The sequence below is a fragment of the Quercus lobata genome, chromosome 8, assembly GCF_001633185.2.
Source record: "Quercus lobata isolate SW786 chromosome 8, ValleyOak3.0 Primary Assembly, whole genome shotgun sequence".
Classification (NCBI taxonomy): Eukaryota; Viridiplantae; Streptophyta; class Magnoliopsida; order Fagales; family Fagaceae; genus Quercus; species Quercus lobata.
Genome location: NC_044911.1, coordinates 12931860 through 12957158, shown reverse-complemented (window position 1 = coordinate 12957158; position 25299 = coordinate 12931860). Strand labels below are relative to the sequence as shown.

The following is a 25299-nucleotide window of genomic DNA, read 5'->3' as shown; positions in this document are numbered from 1 at the left end:
TTCCTGTCGATCTTTAGAAGGTAAAGAGCCCATGCCCTAACGAATTAAAATTTGTGATTATTATCAACTCTTTTTTTTTTTTTTTTTTTTTTTTTTTTTTTTTTTTTTGTGGGTCTGTTTTCTTTGCTAGAAGAAAATAATTTTATTTCTTAAGTGACATATAATGGATGAGATAGGTTGAAGTAGGGTTTGGATTATAATCTTGAAAAGTAATGCTAATATACATACACTTCTTTTCTATCTCATCCCTTCCACACTCATATGTAGAGAGAATCAAATAAATGTATTTGAAAGGAAGGTTCTCTTAATCTGCCCTAAAAAGTTATAAAAATTTTAGTACTAATTATTTTAGAATAATACTATGAATACCATAAATTTTACTGCATTGTGCTTATAATTATACTGATATGTATTATATATGGTTGAAGCTCACTAATTACATTTATTATCACATTAATTAGTAAGTTTTATGTAACAAAACTTATAATACCTTTAACATTTTATGTAATCAATGACACTTAATGCTAAACAAGATAATCACATTATGAGACTAGCTACAGTGACACTCTTAATTATGAGAGAAAGCAATCATAATGAATCTGTAAGTCACGTAAGTGGTGGTTTAAAGATCAAAAAATTCAATACGAGGAAATGAATGCAAATAGTTTTTATTATTTTTAAATAATTGTTTTTAAACGGTTAATGAGAGTTATGGATGAAAGCATTAGGGGTGAGTGTAAATGTGGAAGGATGAAAATATGATCAAAATAAAACTTGTCTGACGAAAATAAAACCAAACTAAAATGGCGTAATTTATATTCAATTAATATATAATTTGTTTTATCATCACTTATATGATAATATATACCAAATCTAATAAATATTTCAACTAGAATTATATTTACAATATCTACAATCAAATTGATGATTTTGTAATTAACATGTAATTAATATAACTACATAAGCGAAGAGTTGATTTTGTATGAGACTGGAGTACGGATGGATACATTATTATTATTTTTTTATCATACTTAGGGCCTATTTGAGATTCGCTTATTTTGTTGAAATTGAAATTTTTTTATTGAAAGTACTATAAATAAAGGTAAAAGTTAGCTGAAATAGTATAATAGGACCCATGAATAGTACCAAAAAGTGTAGTGAGACCCATAAATAGTAGCAAAATAAGCTGAATAGTAAAATAAGTTAACAAAAATAATTTTTACCAAACATACACTTAAAAGGTAATGTTCATTTCTGTCGTGGACCTTGTGTTGCTCTAAATTAGAGATTGTCATGGATGAAAACCGTTAAAATAAGAGTTGAAGACATATATATATGATTTAATCAAAGAAAAATAATTAATTAAGAGGGGAAAAAAGGACTAATTTTAAAAAACATACTCGTGTTGTAAACTAGCTTATTCTCCTAAAATTAAAATACTAATTACAAAGCTATATTTTGTCTTGTTGTGCTCAATAAAATCTGATCCACTTGCTGAAATTCATGTTGTCCCAAAATAAATTCATGCGTTTATGAATGGAAGATACGTGCCAATACATTGATTCAATACGATTGTGCATCCTATCGATATACATACACAATTATGATATATATTAGAGAAATTTTATATTCACAATACGTTTATAATAAATCTTATATGGCAGGTTGAGCATTCCCAATACACCCATAATTCAATCTGTTGTACACAGATATCGTAAGGTATATACTAACAACCATGCCAAAAATAAATAAATAAAATTCACAATTAGTGGATGTTCTATCACTATATTGATATAGCTTACAACCATTTAAGTCGAAAAACTTCAAAAATTACCATCAAAATACTGTCTTCTCATAAAAATAAAAATAAAAACAAAAACTATCTTCAACGACAAATTCTTCAAATTCTGTCATAGGTTCATTTCTCGACCTTGCTACTTTCTTATTTTTAGAGTTTCTTCTTCAACGTCAACTTGTAGTTTTGGATCTTCAAACCTTTATATTGATATCTTCTTTTTTAACTGTTGCACATAAAACTCGTATTGATTGTTATATTAAAATGTCGTCATTTTATCTTTTTCTCGATCATAATGATAGGAAAAAAAAAAATTGCTTTGTCAATGACCTCGTTCTAGCACATATGAATGAATTTACTTTCCCCCTTGAATTCTATATGTATAGTATTGCATCTCATCCTACCAATTTGCAACATTAGCTTTCGAGATTATCAAGAACCTTTCAAAACTAAACAACCAATTAAGAATAGTATTTCAACCTAACATTCCAATGATTCCATCGAAGTATGGAATCTTATCATAAGCATGAGTGCATAAACTGACGTACAAGTTGGCTTGATCTTTCCATGATTATTTCTACTATTATCATGATTCTTATAGGCACTTGGTCTTAAATCGATTAGAATGTCATCTTATAGAGATCTCTATATTCATTCTTGGGGTATATACTATATAGCACAGATGAGTCTACGTTTCACGATCAATGCCAATAATTGTGATTAATTGTCTTCAACTTTGTCACCTTATTAGTAACAAAATCTTATATATATATATATATATATATATATATATCAACTGATTAAATAAAAAATAAAAAAAGAACAAAAACGAAAATTTCAATCTCATTCTAGTTAGATACAAATCCATAAATCTGATTACAAGAAACTCTAATTATGATGAGCCATTTTGGGGTAAATTTTGATGAGTCTATTACTTCCTAGGGTCATCGCAAATAATATTAAACCCAACATATTAGATATTGTGTAAGGGTACTACATAGTGTGAGCCTTAAATAGTACGTTTAAGATTTAAGAATGGGAAAATTATGATATCTCATATTATAGATTTTATTATAATATTAAATTGTATAAGTGTATGTTGCACAGGTATATCTTGAATCTCATAGCAAACATTTACAGAGTTGATCTTAGCTGTACAAGTGATTACAAGTAGTACCTATTGTATTGCACAAATGTGGAGTATTGTACAAATATGACTAGTGCTTCATTAGGTTGTAAAATAATAATAATAATAATACACACATATATATAATGACCACACTTTCATTAAAAAATTCAAGGAAATTGATGGGACTGACGAAGTCTACTGTCTCAGATGAGCTAAGCAAATATCTTCGTCAATAGATCCACATCACTGGCGAAGGTAAGGAAGCCATTCAATGCAATTAATAATACCACGGACGGTTACGAGACCAGCTGTATAGACCGTTGAGGCCCATCAAAGCTTATATTATAGAGCATAAAGCGTTACCAAGATAGGCATTAAAACCACAATAATAGCCACAACGGCTAGGAGGAGTGGAAACATATATAAACCCCTCACAACATCAACACAAGGTACACAGACACACCTAAAATCACTGATAGTTATTCTGATATTTTGTGTTATTCTCTAAAGGCTTCCTTGTACTAATTTTGGCATCGGAGACATTGTGGCAGACATCACACCGGTGACCACCTTGAGGGAGCCATCTTACCATATTTGCAGGGACACAGACGAGGACTCAGCTCCATCTAGACGTACTTATAAAAACTGATGATTTGCACTTTATCAAAAATAAATTAAATCCCACAAATCTAAAATTTCAAAAGTAGCAGCACAAAAATAATCAAAAAGTAATAAATCATAAAAATGGCCCATATTGTGTCTTACAACATTTTTGTACCCTTATTAAGTCATTATCATTTTTTTTTTTTAAGAATGAAGGAAGATTTTATTAATGAACTTGTATTACATCGGATGTTAAGTAATGTTTCAAAAAAAAAAAAAAAAAAATATATATATATATATATATATATATATATGGAGCATCCCCTAAACATACCTCAGCTCTTACCACATCTTGAGCATACCTAGCTAGCTTATAGGCTGCTGTGTTCGGTGTTCCCTTGCCTATCTACATATGGGATAGACCATGCAATTGCATAAAGCTCTGAATGCATTCCTTACTTCGTCAAGCATGTCACCAACTATGGAGAAATCAGGTTCATTTTCTGTGAGTGCTTTTATTGTTGTTAGCGAGTCTCCTTTGATAATCACATTTTGTATATTGACATTCTTCGGAAAAGAGAGGGCTTGGATAATTGGATTACTGTTGCTGCCTCAATTTCTTTGGCTACATTGACAAATAACCATCTTCTCTCTTTTACTCAACATAACTATTAGCTCACCCTTGTCATTCTGAATTATCACACCTACACCTACTTCACTAGTGTCCTTAAAATTTAAAAATAACCTCATTGATATTCATCTTATATAAATTGGTTGGAGGCAACATCCAATAGTGTCCTTAAAAAGAGCCCTTGAAGTGGAGTTCAAATGATAATCTAATGGTAATGATATCTTTTGTAGTATCTTATGTTTGTGATTCGAATTTCACTTTCCCTCTCTCTTATTATATCTTTCTATAAATAAATAAATAAGAGCTTTAGTGGTCTAATTATACTCATTTAGGAGTTCGCACCTACACCTACTTCACTATTGTCCTTAAAATTTAAAAATAGCCTTAGCGATATTCCTACTATAAAAATCGGTTGGAGGCAGAACCCATTAGTGTCCTTAAAAAGAGCTCTCGAGATGGAGTTTAAATGATAATCCAATGGTAATGACATTTTTTATGGTATCTTATGTCTGTGATTTGAACCTCACCTCTCCCCTCCCTTATTATCTTCCAATAAATAAATAAATAAGAGTTTTGGTGGTTTGATTATACACATTTAGGAGTTCTCTCTCGTTCTTCTACAATGACAACTGGCCCCTTTCATTTCCTTTGAATCCTTGAGTAATTATTTTTGTTTCATATATTCCATGTCGTAACAGAGAAAGCTCCAGGTCCATTCCTTGCCTATGATCCAGAACTTCCCACTCCAAAACTACCATATCCATGCCATTTGAGATTAGTCCAAGGTTTAAAATAGACAAAACCAAAAGTGGAGGAATTACACTGTTCCTCAAACTTTCACCGACTTCTAAAGATAAGCATGAGAAGCTTGTAGAAATATATGTACTTGAGACACCTAAGAAAGCTTCTGGTGATTCCTTATAAGTTGTCTTCTTTATACTCCATTCTTTCTATATATATATATAGAGTAACATTCTTTTGTAGTAGACGACGAATAATAATACAAGTCTTTCTTCCATTCTTTCTTCATTTTCACCTTGTTTTTGTAATTGGTATTAGAGCCTCCTACCTATTTACATATACACTGAAACACTGAAACACTGCTATTCTTGTGAGTTCTATGAAGTAAGTCTCCCCCACCACACCCCCCCCCCCCCCCCCACCATCTAACCTAGATGTTAAAATCAGACGGATATTGTGCAATTAAAAAAAAATACACTTATTGGTTGTAATGATTAACGAAGATCACAATTTTTGTTCAATTTAACTCTCAATTAACACAATATAGTGCATACTAATATAATTCACTCAAATTAGGATGTCAATCAATAAAATGTTAGTTTTGCGGAGATAGAATAAATAGGGTAAAAAAAGTGCAATTCGTCACCAAAAAAAATTAGCATTTCTATTTTAACCATTATGGATGAAACTTTTACAGCTTGGTTACTCTTTGATCACAAGAGCACAAAATAGAAGGTAGGAAATTTGGTGGTAACTATCATTTTGCACGAATGCTTGTACAAAAGTGTAATTTGCCCATGCTTGTAGAAAGTGGCGAATTTACCAGGACAGGTGCTAAGTCGCTGCCTATGGAGAAATTCAATAACATTGAGAAATTTTTATTTACATTAACAATAAGCATGGAGATTCATTCTCTTTGAGTGGGCAGGAGATCATCAGTTGGACCAATAATTCTCTTGCATCTATATTGTGTGAACCATATGTTGTGAGAAAGATGATGCACTATATATTTGAAGCATTTTCTTATCTCAAATGTGGCAGGATTGCTGGTGCCCCCTAATTGAATAGCCACAGTAACTCCAATCCCAGAAATCCATCAGGGAACCACACCATGTCTCAGCAATTTCTGGCAACTAGCAGTCAAGCTTTTCCTTCAGTGCAAGCCAGAGTGCTCTCACCAATTGGTCCAGATGAGATTCGCCACGAGTAAATCTCAAAGAGTCGATAGTTACTCTGTCTTTACACGCTTAGAATGGCTTTGCCTCATCCAATCAGTGCATTCCTCTGCAGTTCCATAGGGATGGGCTAGTTGCCACGCAAGCAATTTTTGTTGCTGCTTAATGAATGAATTTAGTGTCACCAGCAATTATAATGAGACAAAAACTCTCACACAGATTCGGTATTTTTATAAGTTCCAAAATAATTTTTGGCACTAGAAACAAACCCCCCTCTTTTCCCTCAAAAAAAAGAAGAAGAAACACTTACCCAAACCCTAATAAGTGGTCCTCCAGCTTTAAGCTGCAAGACACTCATAATGTCCTTCCCATTGACCAGTGGTTTTGCATCCCACACTTTCTCAAGACCTGTATTCAATTAATAAATAAACAAATAATGATAAAAAGGATTTGCAAGAATCCTTCCCAAGACTTGATGAGCATTAGGATTAACTAATGTTTCCCAACAAGGAAAACATAACTAGTCCAAAAGAATATAATGATTTTTGCCACCTTCTAGTTTTGTTGGCAATTAATATATTTCAATACTGGGCCACTCCTATACATAATTATGCATGGATGGACTTCACAAAATCAGAGAATTAGAAGGCAGTGAGCAGATACTGGAAAATTGAAAACTCCATGATTGAACACTGCAAATCATGCAGATTTTCAGATATGAAAAATTGAAGGCAATAGACTTCTATGGCTTTGAAAGCATGAGGTTTCATAGAGTAACAATCAGTTATGGCATGTTACTTGGACAAAGATATTAGACCACAGATGTCACTTGCCACCAATAAATATGGAAGTCCAAAGCATATTTAGCACGTAATCCTTTGAAGGCCTCCTAAGTTTAAAATGAAAGTTTGAGAAAATGTCGCTCACCACCAATAAATATGGAAGTCTAGAGCATATTTAGCACGCAATTCTTTGAAGGCCCCCTAAGTTTAAAATGAAAGTTCGAGAAAATAGTGAAAGAGACATTGTCCATACCTAATTTAGCAATGGCACTTTCAACTGCCTCAAATAGATCTCTTTGCTTGTCCAATTGAAAGTGCTGCTTTGGAAAATCTTCTGTACAATCAACTTCAGTGGGATATAACAATGTAGACAACAACAAGGTCACTCGCCAAAAATCTTTGATTTCTCGTAGAAGTAATCCTGTATAGGTAAGAACAAAATGTTAGCCATAAGAAAGTTATGCAACTTAAAAATTACAATAAGAAGTTAGATTACATGATTAGGTAACAAAATATATTAGAAACCAATAAAGGAGTGTTATTTAACCAAATTATAAAAAAGGCCCACTTCTGTATCTAGATTGATTCAGTGTCTAGTCAAAATTCACAACTTTTATTTTGATTATCAAAATGATCGGTCCAAAACCAAATTGGAAAAAAATATTCACTTTCATTGTCATAGCCAGATGCATGTCCCACATATATTCCTTGAACACAAAGACGTATAACCTTTTTTTACACATTTAACTTAATTCTATCTTTAATGGAATTATTTGCAATTGGAACTATAACAATTCAAAATAACCCCACAAATTTTAATTTGGAAGTTGTGGAGTTTCTAGCAAGTTGGCAAGGCAGGTTTGGTAGATGTGGCAATGTCACGAATTGGAGAGAAAGGAAAGCTAGGAATTTTTGAAGGATGTGAAATATTTGTACTTGATCTGAAGCTTTTATTCTTCAAATCTTTATTTGAGTGGATAAATGTTTCCAATCTGTTCTCTTTTGCCAAGCTGAGATGCTTGATGCCTGTACTTTTAGTGCTCACTGTTGGTGTACCTATTGTACACACTGCATGGGTTGTGCTCAATGAAATATTTACTTATAAAAAAATACTGATTTATTTGGATATTGAAAGAAGAGATTAAATTCTTTTATAAGTTTTTGAAACTTTAAATTATATGAAGATTTTTAAAATCATTTATTTCATTATGTCCCAAACCTCAGTTAAAATTGTTAGTCCCAGATCATTTATACAACTATTATTGGAGTAGGGCTCTTTGGTGCCCATTTTTTTAAATTAATTAAAAAAAAAAAAAAAAAAAAAAAAAAAAAAAAACTCATCACATAAGTCACAACAAATTTAAAGAAGAAGAAAAAACTAATAAATGGGATGGAAAACAATAAATTATAAATACCTAGACATTATGTTACATTTAAAACACAGTAGAATTGTAATTGTTCTAAACTTATTTATTACGTTTATTTCCTCCCTTCATTTTCATTCTCTTATGGGTCTCTCTCATATTGTTCTCCTATTACTATTAACCATCTTCATTTACAACTTTTCTATGGTTCCAGAATCCAAACTAATCAAGCAAGACTACAAATGGAAAGATAAGTGCATCAAAGTTCAATTACTCATGAGTTAATATTTCAAATTCTATTCCATTTCCTATATTTCCTTTTCTTTTTGGGGATGGGGCTCTCTCTCTCTCTATATATATATGTGTGTGTGTGTGTGTGTGCGGCGCGTGCGCTACAAATTTTCCACTATACCATTCCCTTGACTGTACAAAATAATTCTGCTGGGTTTCTTTGAACACACACAAGCGCATGCAAGTTGTCTTTATGCATTAATACCTGAATGGAGATACGATTTTACTAAACTGTTTTAAGGGTAATAGTGGGTGCACTAAACAAAACAGAACTTCGATAGACTTTAATTAAGGTTTTGCCCACAACAATTAGAAACAGAATCTTCATTCTGCAGATAATGAAAAAAGGATATACAATGCAGTATATAGAAACCATACCTGTCAGTACCTAAAGTTTTGAAGTAAGAGGGACATCATCCAATCCTCTTCCCCAATTAACTTCAATGGGTTGGATGTTCCCATCGGACACTAGGAAAGGAATCAAAGATAAGAATTTGTCCAATGCACTGTGTAGATTTACAACCTACAGTAAAGAAAAAATTGTGACCAAACTATTATATCTGCAGATTAAAGAAATACTGAAATAATATACATTAGAACTTGTAATTTAAACCAAAATATCTAATGTTAGAAACTTAAAAGAGTAGGCTTAAGCTTACTGTCTCAGCATCACTGGCTTTTCGCTTAAGAGACTCCTGGAAAATGTAATTGACAACAGGTATCTGTAGTTCAAGAACGAACTCTAGCATAATTAAGGAATAATCTAAAAAATTTGGAAAGCTACATTCAGGAACAAGCATAGATATCAAGTACAGAAATTATTATCAGCCACTTAAAGCATAATTAATGAATAATCTAAAAAATTCCAAAATATTATACTTTGGCCCTTGAAATAAAATATTAAAAAAAGTTACTGAGGATTAAACTCTTACTCCTTTCTTCAGTATCATTCTCCCTAAAACCAAGAAAACCAATCAAGACATATAACAATAGATGGAACCCACCAGGTCATTTCCACTTAAGATTCAAGCAGAGTAAAAGCTGCTGCAGTGGCAGCACAATAGATGACCACTCACTTTGTGGATTACATTATTCAGCTCCCAGTACAGGAGACAACAAGAATCATTTCAGCTAGGCTATTTCACCCAAGAGAGGGAAAAATCTTTGTTTTGGCAATAAAGATTTTTATTACACTTCTTTAAAACATATTCAGTCCTGTTCTCCCGAAAAGCCTAGTCCTGGGATTTTATATATATAATATTATTTTCCCTTTTGGGGGGAAGGGATTGATAACACCAAAAGAAAGAAGGGTCAATGAATCTGTATTGTCAAAACAACATAGTTACTAATACCAGTTGAACAATGCACTTTGCTACATGTGCAATAATGATAATGCTAGTACAACAGGCCATTCAACCGGTAAGATGGAAGCCACAAACACGATGGATAAGAAAAGGGATAGAGATAGTACCTTTTTGGCCTTGTTATCTTTATATATGGTCTTCCTAAATGGGAGGAACAAGGCAGCGTACAACAAGGACAGCCTTCGTTGTTCATCCGAAGATTCACATGTTACACAAAACGATAATTCCAAGAATAACATAAGAAACTAAACATAGAAGAGTAGAGGATGAACTAGAACCACTATTGATAATGATACATAACTGCAAACGACAAATGAGAGTAATGTGAGAAAATTAAGTAGATATATAATGTTCATATAGTAGCCACTTACATTGAAAGTAGAGTCTCCAATCAATTGAATGAGGCTCCATGTAGCATCTAAGTAACCAATGCTAATCCTATACAAGGTAAATGGAAATAACTGAGAATGAAAAACATACAAAAGTGGAAAACAAAACACATGAAAAGCAAAAGGCTGATTATGTGCAAGGAATTCTGTCTGATTACATGTAACTCTAGGCATGTTGATCAAACCTGAGTAGACATACAAATGCTGAAATTTGGGCTTTTTTTTTTTTTTTTTCTTATTAAATGCTTCACATATCATAAAAAAAAAAGGCCATAAATATTTGAAGTCAAAAGGCACACTGTAAGGTACTGGGGACTCCAACAGCCTAGGATGCGTCCAAGCTGAAGCTGAGTCTGGTGCATTTTTAATACAAGAAATTCACAAAAATGCTTGGGGAGGGAAAAGAGTCAAACACTTCTCCAAACTGGTTAACCAACCAAGATAAGGAATATCTTGGCATATTAACGGTTGGACCATTGTCCATTAGAAAAGGAGGATGATACCCCATAAATTAATAACATATTGTCTAGATATTATTGCTGCAAGATCAAGGGAAAGAAACAGAGGTTGAACCAAAGAAGAACAAGGACCAAAAGATTTTATGCGTAACTTGTCAACAATTCTTGAATCATCTATAGTTCATAAATTTTCTTCTCCAGCCAGTCAATCTTAAAGGAGTGAAAAATAAAATACATAAAACAAAAATATTGACTAGAATGAAACTAACTAATATAGCATTAAATAATATTATTATTAGAAAGATCTCCTTAACTTTGCACCTTCAGCACTAAATATTCCTGCAATTGTGCCTCACTAGTCACTCCACCTGGCACTTCTTTAGCTACTAGGTGCGCTTTTTATATAACTGACAAGGCCACTCAGAACCAATCCTATTCCTATTCATGTAATCATTTTATCCTTAATATTAATATGCATGAAAAAACTATAGAGTTTGTACCCAATAACATTATTTGAGGAACTTTTTGATTCATATACTTTTTTTTTTGATAAGTAAGGAAGTTTTATTGAAAAGAGACTACTTCATACAAAATGACTCAATAAACATAGGAATAGAATCTCTATTCATGCCTCCCTGAGCTAGAGACCAATCAAACAAAGTCCCAACAAAATGAGCTAGAAGCTAGTCCCTAGAACTCTCCAAGTCCTCAAACGTTCTGCTACTCCATTCTCACCAAAGGTTCCACATCAAACTAAGGGGAACCATATTCCAAATATCCAATGAAATTTTTTCCAAACCAACTCTGCCAACCAAACAAAATATCTTTCACACTCCTTGGCAAAACCCAGGAGATGCCAAAAGACGTCAATACAAAACACCACAATTGATAAGCCACCTTGCAATGAATTAAAAGGTGATTCACCCCCTCCCCACTATACTGACACATACAATAGCAAACCACTATAGTATATTCTCCCTTCCTAAGATTGTCACAAGGATCTTCCCCCACACAGCCGTCCAAATAAGAAAGGACACTCTCCAAGGGGCTCCCTTCACTCCCCAAAAGGGTGCTAGTTCCATATCTTTCCTACAAATTGGGCTAAGGAAGTATATCAAAGCTCGTCATACTACTAGCACTACACCAGTTAGGTAACTAGGATGGATGACATGGGATAGAATTGTGTGATAGGCTCTGAGACCTATATGATGCAGGATCCTTAAGAAAGTCAGCACCATAATAGGTTTCTTGATAAGTTCCTGAAGGATTCTTGGATTTAGTTTGATGTTTAAAGGACTTAGTGGTGGCAAGATTGTAAGAACAGTACTTATAAAAATTTAAATAAATAAATAAAAAGAGTGAATCTCTTTTTTATAAGTAAAAGAAATTTTAAATGATGAAAAAATGATGAAGCCCTAGCTCAAATTACACCTCCTCTCGTACCATGGATTCAAGAATGTGTGTGACATACCAATCATGAATGAAGGGCAAAGCCCTAGTCCAAGAGGGGTTATACAAGAGCACAACCAAAAAACGAACATATGAAGTTACAAAGTGTGTGTGTGTGTATATATATATTAATTAATTTTTTTTTAAAAAAACTAAAAGAATTACAAGCAAGATCTCCAATACCCCTTAACCATTCAGACAAGGATCTTAAGAATAGAAGTCCCAAACAACGTGGTCTAAACTCCTTCAAGCATCATAGAAGTTCTCCCCCTCCAAAAACACCAAGTCAAACATAATGGAATAGCATACCACACATAAAATGTTTCTTAATATTACCTAACCTAAAAGATACATCACTGAATTCGGCATTACCCAATAAACTTCAGTAAGGCAAAAACCTAGAGATCGAAGCTCTCTTTTTTATTGGTAAGTTACATCCCATTATTATAAGAGTAAATCAATTTAAGCTAGAGCTCATCGACAGCAACCAAATCTCATTAGCTATAGCACAATGCAAGAAAAGATGATTAATTGTCTCCCAGCAACTTTTTACACATACAACACCAACCAACCATGATTATGTTTTGCCTACAAAGGTTATCCACCATCAAGATTTTACCATGAACAACTGTCAAAACAAAGACTTAACTTCTTTAGAGATTTACAACTGTCCAAACAAAGACTTCAACCTTCTTTAGAGATTTTGTCTTCCTAATTGCTCTCCAAAAGAAATCTATCCTTGATTCTACTTGAAAGGCTTGATAGTAAGATCTCACATCAAACATCCAGTTCATGTATAAAGGCTAACCCATCCAAACCATGCCTCTCCCAGTAGAGAATCTCAAAAAATATCTCAACAAATTCAAGTTACCAATCATGCAAAGCTCGAGATAAAGTTGGACACCAATGAAGAACCTTGACTCTATGAGTGTACTTTTATCTTTAAAGAATTTGATGGCTGCTTGGTGTAAAAAAATTTATAAAAAGAAAAAAGAAAAAAAAAAGATTGAATGAGGGAAAAAAAGAAAACAACGTAAGCAATCACACGAAGAAGAAACAATAAAACTGCCAAAGCTTAAAAAAAAAAAAAAAAAAAAAATGACTGCTAGGATTTTATTGGACTCAAATCTCTCTATGAAATATGAATTGATAATAACAAGAAGGCCTTTATGTAGGCTGCCACAATCCTTTTTCAAAAAAGACTAGAATTCCTTAATATTAAAGTAATAAAATAATTTCTGAACCAAGTAGGAAAAGAAAATAGAGAAAGACCAGGAACATAAGATATGACTCATAGGCCTCTTAGACAGCCCATTCCAGCAAGTCTAAAAATCACCAGACTACCCCTTAAACATTAAGTCTCAAGAAAATTCCTTTTTTTGTAAGCAAAGAATAAGAATTAATAACAGCTATGGAAGCTTACTTTAAACTGACCAGAAACTTAATGCAAAGAAACATAAAAGTAAGACTTTTTAGTCACTAAAACAGCCTATGAAGGTAGCCGATTAGATCCCACATCAAAACAAGACCCTTTTTTGTGGAATAATTTCATCTTTGATCTTGCTTTTCCAAGAGCTTTTTGCTGGCTGCGTTAATGGAGCATAGGTGTGTTCACTACAAGTTAAACTTAGACTGCATATTGGACACCTATTAGCGAGTCTCAACTTGTCCAATGAGGAGGAGAATGAAGGAAAGGTGTTATAGCATTGACATTAAAGATGTTATGTAGAAACAACAAGCATTAACAATTAAGAAATACATCAATTATACAAAACTATAGGACTTGTATAACACAGTTATGTGTGTGAAGGGTAGTTTTCACACTGCTATTCACTTGGTCCATTGATACTCAAGTTTCACAATTACAACCATCATTTATAAAATTCCAAGCATATCAAAAGCTAAGTGAAATTTTATAGTAAAAATTAACAATTATTGTAGTAACAAGTTACTTCATCCAAGATGTACTTTTTGCCAAAAACATTACCAAAAAAAAGACCTGAAAAATATGATTCCATAAAATTAACAAATACCTATCACAGCCTTCTGACTTGGCAGGCTCAAACTTGGGAGGAAGAGTGAAGACAATCCAAAATAACATCAAATCACAAATATACATCATTGCTTTAACTGGTTGATTTCCAGAGAGCATGAGATCAATCTGCAAAAAGGGGTAACAGGTGAAGTCATAAATAATATTATTCAGTGCATTCATCATAAAAGAAGTTAAGAGTTGTGTTCTCAAAAATCACTCAATGTTCAAAGCAACTTAAGTATCAAGATATTGCACATACTTCAACTCCAATGCGCTCTCTGCTAATTTTAGCTGCAAGAGCATCTTTCACTTCATCACAGGAAGCAGCTTCCTTTAGATCTTCATCTAATAGGAATCCAAATCTTGCACCTAAATGAACACAAATGAGACAATAGTGTTGCAAAAAGCAAGTGTGCATATAGAAGTTTAAAAATTAAAATTATATATATATTAAAAAAAAACAAACAAACAAACAAACAAATAAACAAATTGGTGAGTTGAGGGGCCAAATCTACACCTAGGTAATTGCCATGTACCTTACTCAAATTCCTATCGAGCCATTACCCACACGTGCATGCCAACTACAAGATTTATCAAAAAAGATTATACTTTTTCAAATTTTTGTTAGCACACATTTATATTTTTATCACGTACAAAAGTGAAAAGGAAAGAAAAAAAGAAAAATGTCTTCAAGGCTTTCAAACAAAACATGATTTGGTTCAAGATCAACATGCTACGAGGTAGGAGGAAAACAAAAGGCAATATCGGTCAAGCATAAGAGAAAGGATAAAAAATTTAAAAAGTAAAAATAAGAGAGAGAGAGTGTAGGCCAAGACTAGAAGAAAGACATATCCCATAATTAACCAGAAAAATTGCTCTAATAGAGAGAGCTGAATGGTTTAGGAATAGGACTGTTTGGAAGTGTTAATATTAAGCTTAGGTGGAGCTAAGAATATGGGATATTTATTCATAAAGCTAATGGAACTTCACAGAGCAACATTTTTAAAAGATTTAAAAAAAAAAAAGACAACAATAAAAGTTTGCCACAAAAAATAAATGGCAAAGACAATAACAGAAGATAAAATTACAAAATACCAAAACGGATGGCTCGAATAACTTGTAACAGATCATCCAAAAAAAGTAGTCTTCGGAGGTAAAGGGGTCGCTATCTTTCCAGATTTTAGATCTGCAATGCCTGCAATGACAAAACAAAGGCCATAAAACCAAAGTTACAGTTAACATGGTGGGCAGAGTAGCCCAGGAAAAGAAAGGCAAAAGCAAATGAAAACTATATTAACTTCTTTTAGTAAAATCTTCAACTGAATCAGTGTTAATATTGTAGAACAGGCTGAGGAATCAAATGAAATTAATAATTAAGATAAAAAATTTTCAAATCAATGATAATAAATCATCTTACAAATTGTATGCACACAGAGACAGAAAAAAAGGTCATCCTAAGCACCATAATTAGCCCATCATGACGACATGCATTTCCCATGAAAGATACCTGTTGATGGTTAAATCCATTCTGTATGCATCCTCTTCTGCTGTGCCAAATTTTTGCTATAAGCCATAAGTAACCTTTATTAAAGAAAGAAGAGGAATTGGATGTCCCAGAGTGCAAAAAGTGTTTACTTTTAGTTCACTTACATATCAATGGGCAATAAAAATCATGGGAAAATTTTCCTTATGTTCTTTTACATGTAATCAACAGTTCTTTCCTGATAAATGTATGTGAGCACATGAGCACGTGTATGCACAACACACGCGCACAGAGAGAGAAGGAAGACATTAGTCATGAAACACTAGCAGAGCATATGGATATTTTACACAAGCATCATGTCATAAAGAAATCAGCAAAACTCACTAGCCCGTTTCCCCTTAAAGTATTAACTCCCACAATGAAGAATTTGAACTGCTCTTTCAAATGATCAAAGTTTTAGAAGGCTAAAAGATGCTCCCAACATGGGAAAAGTGGGAAAAGAAGAGGGGGGGGGGGGGGGGGGTGCACTTTTTTGGCAAGGCTTTATGAACAGCAGAGGTCCTTTTCTCTCTCAGAAAGACATAACCTACTAAAGTGTGTCAATTGAAATTTTTTTATAAAAATAAAAAAGAAGGCGCAATGTTGCAGCTGAAAATATTTTAGTTTGAAGCAACACCTTAAACAAGTATTTTACATAAAATCACTGAGCTCTCTCCCCTTTCATAATGAAAATATCAACCACAAGTCATCCCCCAAGCAAAGCTTAAAATCATCTACATATGATTCTATAAGGTTTAGCTTCTATCCTGATATTTGAATGAAAACTACAATTTGTACTAAAACAACATGAGATCACATGTAGCTGAAGAAATGAGAACAAAAACAACCAAGCATTAAGAATGAGAAGAATAAGAACATATTCAGAGTCTATCTTCAAACAAAAATTAAAAGAAATAGAACTACGAAAATAAGATGATAGAACATAAGTAAAGCTCAAGATGACCACTGAAAGTATCCCACAACATAAGGCCCCAGTTATGGCAAAGAAATTAGCAAAATCAACCTCATCATTAACCCATTAAAACCTTTTATTGCAAACTTTGAACAGAATTTTCTTAAACACACTAAACGCTAAATAATGGACAAAAATGACCAGAGATATAACATATCAAACAATTTCTTGATTTATTTCAAATAATCATAGAAAATCATAATGAAAAAAATGCGAAAACTATATACCTTTGTAGGAATGCGGCTATTATCACCGTACTCTTCAGACCGTAAGTTTACAAAATCAATCCACATATCAAAAAGGCGCATCCTTGCTGTTTCTAAATGTTTAGACTGTTCAGGATTGCTGAAAATCAAAGTCAAAGGAACCAAACACTTAATAAAATAAATAAATAAAAAGGTTAACAATTGCAAGGTCATGAATATGGTTATCTAATTCAATTCACATTATTCAAGCATCACAGTAATCTATAAAGGAAGTCTAGGCAGCAGAACATAGAATTGAATGTGCCATAGCAAAGAGAGAATGAAGGAAGGAATGAAATTGGAACATGCACCCATATGAAATTATAGAAAGCAAAGAGAAAATTAGAACATAAAAGACATAATTTTACATTGCCTATGAATGTTAATAGGGTGGGATGTCTAAAATTTGCAGACAAAGTTCAAAAGTAGTCAGTGTACCATATTCTCAAAAGTTGAAAAATGAAACTTCAAGACCTCCACCAAAAAAAAAGAAAAAAAAGAATGAACTTCGAAGTTTGAACACCATATTTATATACCAATAATGAAATTCCACAAAACCCATTTCATGAAACCCCAAAATACAGGCAAAAAACAATCAAGTACAAAAATCTAGAACAGAGATTGAACACCATATTTATATGCCAATAATGAAATTCTACAAAACCCATTTCATGAAACCCCAAAATACGGCCAAAAAATAAAAATCAAGTACAAAAATTAAAAACACAGAGTTTGAGTGTTGAATTAACATTTGTAGTAGTACCATGGAATAACAGCGACACCTTGGACTTGTTCTCCAGTAGACAACAAGTAGTCACTGACTTTGTCGACGAATTCACTTCCCAACATGTTGTCGAGAGCGATATCAATGTCGTAGCACTCTTTCCCTAAAAGCTTGTCGCGGACCCAGCCACCTGCAACTCGGAGATGGTGATTGGTGAGGCCAAAATGGCGAAGAGTGGCAAGAAGCCTGTCGAAGATTCTCCGCTCAATCTGTGTCAGTTCAATCCTCTCCTTTACTTCTTCAACCACTGGTGCAGACGCAGAGTTTGTATTTGCCATTATTATCGCTTGGCTCTGCAATGCAAAGGCAAAAACCCTTGCGTTTGGGATTGGGAGTTTGTGCAGGGTATTAGCGAGAGCGAGTGGGAATGAAAAAGCAAAAAAATGGTCAAGATTTGAGGACGAGGAGTCAATTTTGTATATACCTCTTTAATTTTCTAAAAATTTTGAAAGTAAAAGAAAAACTTGGAATCTAGAGTAAATTCAAAATTTACCCCTAATACAAATATACTGAGTAAAGTTGTAATTTTAAGTTACAATAATTTTTTAGTTAAATTTTATCCATAACAAAAGCAATGCCTCACGGTTTATATTTATCATTTTAGGAATAAGACTTGCCACCTTAACCATACGCCCCTCACATTTAAGCCTTCGTTTGGAAGGCAGGAATGGAATGAAATTGAATAAAATCAATATTTTAAAAATATTATTTCCTCTCCTTGTTTGAGAGTTTTAACGGAGGGAATAGAATGGATAGGAAGGAACACTCATTCCTCTGAAATTAAGAGGAATGAGAGGGAATGAAATTATATTTAATGATTTTTTTACTAAAACTCCCTATATATTCAATTATTTATTTTAAAATAGGAGTCTAATAGTAATATTGTCATAAAATGATTCCATTATATTTCCTTCATGTTACTCTCAAATAAGATTATTTATATTCCATTCACTTTCATTCATTTCCATTCATTTATTTTAAAACATCCAATCAATATTACTTAATTCCATTACATTTCATTCTTTTTCATTCCTTTCCCTTACTTAAATACATTCCATTTCATTCCTTTCTATTCTCTTAAGATCATTCTATTCCATTCAATTCCTTTATGAACTCCCAAACGGACCCTAAATCTGTCAAGAGGAAATTTGAGTCAGCTACAATATGTGATTTTTAATAAAATATAGATATTATCTTCTTTTATAGTTTTTAAGTTGATAAAAATCTTAATTTGATTAGAATTCTAATTACAAAATTTGAGCTTCACACTTTTACAAATTAAACTAACATTAAATTTTTTATTCATATCAACTTCAACTTCTTTAACGTGGAGTGTATACATCTAATTCTACACGTATCTACCCTCGCAACCCCATATTTCTTAAGAAATAATGAGTTCATCATCACGAAACTGAATGTTGACAAAAACTGGAAAGAAATGCAAAATAAAAAATTGGCAAGTGTCCTACATTTTTTAGTCTTTATAAATGCCATGTTGAACAAAAATCACATAACTCATTATGACAATGTACATAAGAAAACAGACCAACCTTTAAGACATGACTGTGATTGGTGAAGCTATAGACCTAAGCAAATCTTTGGTTAATTGAAACTTTAATTGAGTTAGAAGAGAGCTTAACACTGCAACTCATAATTCTTAATGAATACCTACCTTACGATTCTTTTTCTCTATTCTTCTTTTCATCTACGTACAACCTTGCATGTATGTATTTGTTTACTCTAATTTTTTTCCGGTCATCATTTGATTACCCTCAAATTGACTTGTGATAATTATTTGTTATGAAAGGCATAGATTGTTCTTTATTTGAAAGGCCAACACCTTTATGGCTATCTTGATGGAACTACACTGCCTCCATCTCAAGTCATCACCGTTGCAGCAACCGGAGGCACCCAGACTCTCCAAATTCGAAATTTCAGCACTGGCATGTGCATGATCAGATGATTCTTAGTGCAATTATCTCTTCTCTATATGAGAAGATTCTTACTCGTGGTTAAATGTACCACTTCACGTGACGTCTGGCATGCATTAGAATGCATGTTCATCTCACATTCTCGGGAACAATGCAAATTCATTATCAGCTCGCCACTTTGAAGAAAGGCAACTCTTCCATTGCTGATTATTTTCACCTCGCCACTACACTGGTTGATACTCTTGTTGCCATCGACCAACCTCTTAACGACCTCTTAATGATTTTGAGCTAATCTCCTTCCTTTTGGCTGGTGTTTGGATCTGACTATGATTCATTTGTCACATCCGTTACTACACAGGTTGATCCTCTCTCCATTGAGGACTTATATGGGCACTTACTATCCCATGAACTTCGGCTTGAACAACAATAGCTCACTGTTGATCTCGAACAAAAACAGCCCACTGTTGATCTCTCTCTTGCTAGAGCGAATTTTGCAGGTCAAGGAAATTCTCGCGGTGGCCAAGGTGGTCGCCAAAACTCCTCTCCTGCACTTGGTCGTGGCTCTCCTTCCTCCAACCAGAAAAATAACAGAGGCCAGGGGCGTGGTCGTGGCAATGGAAATTCTTCATCCACAACTCGTCCAGTTTGTCTGGTGTGCAACAAGACAGGACATTCAACACTAAATTGTTATCATAAGTATGACAATTCCTATTCCACTAATTCAACCAATATGCCAGATGTCAAAAGAAGTGGTACATTTAACCACGAGTAAGAATCTTCTCGGATAGAGAAGAGATAATTGCACTAAAAATCATCTCATCCTGTAGATGCCAGTGCTAAAATTCCGGATTTTGGAGAGTCTGAGTGCCTCCAACTGCTACAAAGGTGACGACTTGAGGTGGAGGAGGTGCAGTTACATCTAGCCATAAAGGTGCTGGCCTTTCAAATAAGGAACAATTTGTGTCTTTCTCAAAAGAAAATTATCACTAGTCAATTTGAGGGTAGTCAAATGATGAACGATAGTGAGTGAGGTGGGAGGAGTGAGAGGGGTGGGAGTAATGGTGGTATTGGCGGTAGAGGCTGAAGAGATGATAAAGCCATTTAATAAGACGAAGAGGATGATGAATCCATTTAATAAGACGTGAGAGACTTAGCTCTGATACCATGTAAACACAAATAATAGAATTGTTTTCCAGCCTAGCCTTATACGATTCCAGGCCTTTCATTTATATTAGAATTGTTACAGGGAGTTGTTGTAGATACAAGAGTTTGAAATACAAAATAACTCTATTCTATCTTATAACAATTTGTATTTCGTATTTTATGCTACCATTCTATCACATCTGTAATGCAGCTGGATATACAGCTAGATTGGATATGAATTAGATCTTATCCTTAACAATGCTCAACATGAGATTCTTTTACCCGTCACTCATTAGGAACAGGACACCAAGTTGTTAATGCAAGAACTAACCAATATCCATACCTCATGGAGTTGATGAATTTAGAGATCCCAAAGAAGAAGCTGAGTCTCAAAACCTCTATTTCCATGACAAGGCCATTCTGTCAGAATTGAACCAAGAATGGGAACAAGTTAAAGAAATTGAATGTATTATCCATAATTTTGGGTGGCTAGATAACTCATCTTACGGCTATTTTTATGAATTACTTTGAAACTTTCAAGCTTAAAATATTTCGTGAGGAACGGGTAATGTGATAATACTTACACTATCAACTTCCTCTTTTCAAGCTTCAAAAAAACAACCATACTCAAGAGAACTCAATTCTTTCTTTCTTTTTTTAAGGGAAAGAGAACTCAATTCTAAAAGGAAGAATGACTATTTTTAAATGAGGGTGAGTATGCTTGCCTCAAGCATGGTTGCAGGCGTACGCATTTCATGCATATGTTTGCTTAAATTAGTTTAATTTACATTTATTATGGAGCTCTATGATAAGGCTAATTTAAATTAATCAATGGTCCTTTCTTTAGTCGGCTTAGATCCATTTCTTAGAGTTTGAATATATTTTCTTTTCTTTATGGATGATCTGGTATTTGGCGTAAATAAAAATGATTTGAATTAAATTAATTATGATGGTGTCACAGAAATCATTCAACTCCATAACTTGTCCATATGTTTCGTCCAACGAAAGACAAGCTACGATAGGCGAAGTGAATGTTCCAAGCGTTCTGGCTAACCTTGTCCGTCTATGGACGGACAATACCTCATGGAATCTTACACATCACCTAAGCAGGGCAAGCCGTCCAAGATGGTCTCGTCCATCTTTTACTAAAGATGGACGAGTTCATCGTGGAGGTCTCGTCCATCTTTTACTAAGGATGGACGAGTTCACCGGCCCGTCCAACCTAGGTAACTTCCATAGCGGTTATGGAAGTTACCCCAATTCTCCAGACTCCTCGACATTGGGAACAGTTACTAAACAGATAACTGTTCCACGCATACTATATAAGGCTTCTTCGATGAAGGGTAAGGGGATTCAGACAATTTTACTTTGAGAAAATACTTCTTCCTTACAGAGAGTTCAAAAGTAACTAACTTCATCATCGGAGGACTTTTGGCCGGTCCCCTCTGATTCAGTGTTCTTTGTATTACAGGATATAGCCCAAAGATCATCGCTCGAGTCTTGTCAACCCACTGATATCCAAGGAATCATCAAATTAGACTCTATAATAAAGTAGTTTTCATAAGTAGGGAAATTTCAAATTTGATTTAATTTGTGATTTTCCGTACCTGATTTGATTATTTGATTTTCTATTTATGAGAGACTTTTAATTGCTAATTAATTTCACTACTTTTACTTCAATTTGCTTATGAGGCAAGTTGTAAGTGCTGAAAATATAATAACAAGTCCATGATTCCATCACTTACAGGTTGCCATATAACAAAATTGTAGAATTAATTGTGGTACTAGACTTCCTCTTTAAAACAAGAAACGCTTTCTAAAGCAGAGGATTCTGGCCTTTTGCCCTTTTTTTGAAACATATTTGGCATAATGCCCCTGTTTCGAAACTATATAGGGGGGTGCCCCTGTTTGTAAACTCGATCTTCGTAAAGGCGAGTTACTTAAGTAACTCGATTATGAAGAAACCGAGTTGTAGCCAGGTTCTTGCCACGCTGGTGTTCCAGCTTGGCTTTTGGGGAATAAAATATTCCCGCCTTACTGTTTGGAACTCGTCAATGGGGAAAACGAGTTATGTGCGGAATATGAACCAGTTTTTGAATGTAATGTCTCTAAAACTGTTTGTCTTCCTTCCTCTGCAGTCTACAGTCTCTCTCCCTTCCTCAGTCCGATCAGTAGCCACCGCCAGTCTGTTCAGTAGCCACCGTCAATAGCCACCTTCAGATTCTCCTATTTCTACCCGCACCCAAACCAAACCGTTCAGTAGACCTTTTCCGAAGTTAAATCGAAACCCATACCCATACCCACACTTCTTCAATCTCAGCACGGCTGAAGCTCAACCCAATCTGTCTTCGGAGTTAAAGGATTGCAAATGTATTAAGGTAATTTGTAAATGCTGAGTTCAAATTTTAATTTTTTCCCTTTGCATGTAATCTGATTTGAGTGTCGCTGCTTCCTAAGTTTTTCGCTGTCATATTCCCATTCAATCCTTTTCCTTTTTTTGGGGCTAAAATCTAAATCCTATCTCATTCAATCCGGATGAACGAAATACACGCAAGAAATCAACTACCTAATTTATTGTTTAGGGTTTCATAATTTTTTTTTGATGTGTTTAAATTTATTGCAGTTCTCTGGGGATGCTTTGCCTGCTGTGAATTTTTTTTTTTTTTTTTTTAAAGAGTAATTTACGAACTTACAAATTACACCATCTATAATACGTAGTCATTTTGATTTTGTCCGTAATGTATATAAATTTGGCTGTTTTAGCTGTTAGATTGTTGTCTATCTGTATTCATAATTATTGTTGCTGTTTTAGCTTTGTTGGGTTTGGTTTTGAAGTGGGTTTGGTTTTGAAGTGTTTTATGACGCACATCTAGGGCAGAAATTCATGTAAAATACAGTTAGCATGACAACGGTGTTCATTGTTAGGGGAAATTGGTTTGTAATTCATATAGTTTGAAAGTGTATCAAATCAATCTCTATTTTTTCCAGAAATTATGTCACAAGTTATGTCATGATTTTGAATTAGGGAAAATTTCTTTTTAATTCAATGCTGAATGATGTTGAATTGGGAAGCTATTGGTTTTACAAGCTTCAAAGTTACTGGTTTTTACAAGCTTCCACTCTGTTTAGTTTTTATTATAATAGATATAATGTGTGTATAATGGATATGCACGCATATATGTACACACAGACCATGGACATCCTAAAACCTTTGCTGCCATTTACTCTGCTTAGGGCTCTAACTGTGCCATATTGTTTTTATTCAACATCTAAGTTTTGGTTTGTAATTTTTTTTGTTTCATGTCATTATCCTTGTAATATCATACGGGAACATATAAACCTACTTACCACATCAGTTGAAAGTCACTTACATTTTGTGTACAGATGCATAATTGATTGTCTTAAGAGACTAGAATTGTCTTAGAAGTTCTTAAAGAATTTTTTTTGTTTTTTTTTTTTTTTTGGTTATTAGTATTCCTAGCCTTTGTAAGAAAGGATTTAGAAGTAGCCTATATAATGAACATTCCAACTTTTTTCAATCGCAATTGCTATCTCGTACCTAAATGTGAGTGCTTAGGAAAGCCTAGGCCTAGGTGTGATTGCCCGATGTTTTATCTTTGTTTATTTGATGTTCTTTTTATTGTTTAAATACCAAACAGCCATCAACACAATCAATATGTTATCAAGAATCTAGTTTAGTGTTGAAATTCCTAAAAAGGCTACATCAAATTTGGTATTAAAGCCCGTTTAAGCTCCTGTATTGTGTCAGATTAGCAGCTTCTGTGGGTTATGTTTGGTGACTAAGTACATCGAATTATTATTATTATCATCTATTACATTTGGGGTTGAAAAAGGAACTTAGTGGCCTTAGTGGCCTTTTAGGGTCACCCAATCCTTTCATAATAGGTTGGGTTAGGTTAGGGAGCATTGAGATTTGTGGTGGCTTTTGGGAATGGAAATAGTACATCCTGTAGGGTGCTTCTGACGGACCTAGGGCTTTGTTTATTTATTTATTTTTTTGGTGGTTTGGCCTACTATACTTATTTCCCTAGGGTATTGATTTCTGTGTGTCGGAATTAATTTTTGACTCTATAAAGTGTAGGCTTTTGAATGGGGTTTGATATGTAATTTAATTAATGGAAAAGAATGGAATATGAATTGCCACTAGGCTTTTGATGCAGATGGAAAATTGCAATAAAGAAACAAAAGTAGGAATTAAATTGAGATTTTGAGAGAGAGAGAGGTCATGTAGGTTGGCAGTGATAGTGGGGCAGGGTGGGTTGGTTGCTGTGGGGGGATGGGGGTGGTCAATGGATTGGGAACGAAAAACAGCAAAAATAATTACAAAAAAAATGTTCACTGTGGGTTATCTTGGCTAAAACTGGTGGATTGCTGGTCTAATCTTTTGTGTTGGAAGAGCTTTATTGGTGGGCTCGTGCAATGGTATATTGTATTTTTATATATTTAATACATGCTATATTGTATTTTTTATATA

General features: G+C 33.8%; 1 pseudogene across 1 annotated transcript; it reads right to left on the bottom strand.

Moving 5' to 3' along the window:
* Positions 1-5541: 5541 nt before the first annotated feature.
* Positions 5542-18133, bottom strand: LOC115958009 (annotated as a pseudogene). The gene is made up of 14 exons (XR_004084432.1): positions 17710-18133; positions 16929-17046; positions 15714-15769; positions 15505-15554; positions 15302-15401; positions 14466-14575; positions 14205-14332; positions 10249-10313; positions 9983-10071; positions 9171-9233; positions 8890-9034; positions 7110-7277; positions 6385-6482; positions 5542-6232 (listed from the first exon to the last, which is right to left on the bottom strand). The product of XR_004084432.1 is annotated as a tRNA nucleotidyltransferase cca2-like (transcript).
* Between the last annotated feature and the right edge of the window lie 7166 nt (positions 18134-25299).